The sequence below is a fragment of the Carlito syrichta genome, unplaced genomic scaffold, assembly GCF_000164805.1.
Source record: "Carlito syrichta isolate Samal-C Ts95f unplaced genomic scaffold, Tarsius_syrichta-2.0.1 Scaffold144165, whole genome shotgun sequence".
In the NCBI taxonomy this organism is placed as follows: domain Eukaryota; kingdom Metazoa; phylum Chordata; class Mammalia; order Primates; family Tarsiidae; genus Carlito; species Carlito syrichta.
Genome location: NW_007088261.1, coordinates 31,281 through 34,320, shown reverse-complemented (window position 1 = coordinate 34,320; position 3,040 = coordinate 31,281).

Genomic DNA, 3,040 nt, shown 5'->3' with positions numbered 1-3,040 from the left:
TGCCCAGGCGGGTCTCGAACCCACGGGCTCAGGCAATCCACTCACCTCAGCCTCCCAAAGGCGCGGGATTACAGACTGAGCCACCGAGCCCGGCTTAATTTTTTGATTTATTGTAGAGACGAGGTCTCATCAAGTTCCCCAGGCTGGTCTTGAACCCCTGGACTCAGATAATCCTCTCGCCTCAGCCTCTCAACGTGCTGGGATTACAGGTGTGACCCACCACACCCAGCCCAATAATTTCCTTTAAAGCCTTACAGCTATAGTCAGGGGATTTTCCTTGAATGGCCACATTTTAAAAATGACACCTGGTCATTATCAAAATCAAGCAAGACAAAATTAGAGCAGCTTCCCCAGGATGTCAGTGAAATTGGGATGTTCTTGACAATACCAGGGCACAGATGTGGGAATAAGGAGCAGGAGGCTGCAGCAAGAGAGCGATTCTGTCTGTGCCTTTGTCGTGAAGTTCACCATTTCCTTTGCAATTAACCAAAAGAAAAGAATCTAAAGTGAAGCAGAAGCAACTGCTGAAGTTGACATAAATGTTCCCTTCCCAAAGTGACTGATTCTGTGAAGCCCTGGTGCTCACAGTGCAGACCCAACCAGCAGCAGCTGAATCAAGCCTCTTCCGGCCCTGCAATGGATGTACCAGGCCCTCCAGGTGATTCTTGGCAAGATTGCTGCCAAGGCTGTGAAGGATAAGGCTAAGATGTCTTGAAGCTTCAGACGCTGGATAGGGAGATCAAAAGGGAATTAAGTAGGGTGAGAAACTTCACCATCTTTGGTCCATAGCACTAAAGATGAGCTGGAGCCGCCTCCTGCCTCTCCCACTGAGCTGCAGCCTCGAGTTCCCTTTGCCAGGGCCCTGCTGCTCTTGCTGATATGGGATGTGGGAGATTAGGTGTCTCGGCCAGCAAACACCTGCTGCCCTTATCTTCTGAGAAGCCTGAATAAACTGCGAAACACTATCTTCCGCTGAGGCTAATAATAAAACCAAACAGCCTCTGTTCAGGCTGGCCTTCCTCCCCTGAGATTTTCGGAGGAAAGGCAGCCTTTTCTGGCCTAACGTGGCCTCTGTGACTGGATCTCGATTCCCTTGGCATTGGAACCAGTCACCAGTCGAGTGGTTTGGAAGGAATGGGCCGGGACGCTGTGATGGGGGCGACGGTAAGTCACTCTCTGGGCCTACTTCTCGTCTGCAAACTGGAACTTAGATCTCTGATTTTCAGATCCTATAATAAGTCAGATGTTTGCAATAAGTCACCAGCCTAACCACTTGGTGGGCACTAGCCACAAACAGCTGAAATGGCCGGCTACACTCATGAGGACCCTCTGAATGTTGGACCTGACGGTGCTTCACTATTATACTTCAACCGTGTGGTATGTCTTCTTTCGGTGTTTTTTCCCCTATGCGTTATACACATTTTGCATTATACCTTCTTTTTTTGAGTCAGTCTTACTCTGTCATCCAGGCTGGAGTAGGGTGGCATGATCCCAGTTCACCAGAGCCTTGACCTCCTGGGCTCATGCAATCCTTCTGCCTCAGCCTCCCAAGTAGCTGGGACTACAGGTGCATGCTATGATGCCCGGCTAATTTTTTTTTTCTTCATAGAGACAAGGTCTTGCTATGTTGCCCAGGCTAATCTCCCAACTCCTGGGCTTAAGCAGTCCTCCCGCCTTAGCCTCCCCAGGTGCTAGGATCACAGACATGAGCCACTGTGCCCGGCCTGCATTATACCTTTTCACAACAAAACATATGGAGTGCCTTATTGTCCCCAACACATCCAGTTTAGGTGTGTTATCATTTATTTAGTCTCATCACTGCCTGTGGACCTGAGTCATTCTAGTTTTTTACCCTGACCAATGTCAAACATGCCAGTCCTCCAATCTGCTGGTGGTGAGAGAGGGAAGATTGTGGTCCTGGTTGAGATCAGGGCTGTCTTGAGTTGGGGGTTCAGTCTTAGATGACTGTCTGGTCCTGAAAGCCTCTCGGGCTCATTCTACTATGTGATCTTTTTACCCAGACTTTTTTTTTTTTTTGACTCAGAGTCTCACTTCGTTGCCCAGGCTGAAGTGCAGTAGCATGCTTATGGCCACTGTGGCCTCAACTAGCTACCTGGAAAGCTGAGGCAGAGGGATCTCCTGAGCCCAGCAGATCAAGGCTGCGGTGGCTGTGAGCGTGTCACTGCACTCCAGCCTGGGTAACAGAGTGAGACTGACTCAAAAATAAATAACAAAAGTGGGGCTTTATTGAAAGAAGGTGTTGGGGTTGGGGCACCCAGAGGTCTGTTTCTTCAGCCTTGTCCTCCCATTTTGAAAATTGCCAGAATCTAGCCATGTCATTTTGCAGATGGGAAAAGATAGAAATTCCCAGGAAGTCGCTCCCTAAGTCCCCTCCAGTGGGGACAGAGATAGGTCAGTACCAAGGTCTCACTTCACACCAGGCCTTTCTCCTTATCACGGATCCCACAGTCCTTTTTTTTCTCTCAAAGGGGCTACAGATAGAACCCATCCACTCAGGTGGTGGGCTTTACCTGGGACCTGGAGAGGCCTCAAGGGAAGAGCTTGCTCTCATTCCTGGAAGGTGGTGAGGAGCTGAGGTCCTGAATTCCTGGCCTCTCATGCTGGGCACGGACTTCCTTCACCCACTTTCCGGGCCCACAGTAACTCCAGGAAAAGACTCAACCAGGGAGGGACACTGAGATCAGCTGGGCAGTGGGCCTGCCATTAAAAGGGTGGAGGCCGTCCCCGTGGGTAACCCCTTTTGCAGCCCACATCTTATGTGTGCATTCCAAGCTCACTGGGGAACACCACGGGCCAACTCCCTACAGACTAAAGGCAGAACCTACCTTCCCACCTGCCACTAAAATAATCCACCACTGAGGCATGATTCATGGCACAAGTTCAAATCCTGGCACTTCAGGCACAAGGCTCTGGACAAGTCACTTCTCTGTGCCTCAGTTTTCTCATTGGTAAAATGAAGGAGTGAGTTAATATCCATAAAGTCCTCTTTAGAAGGGTGCCTGGCCGGGCTCGGTGGCTC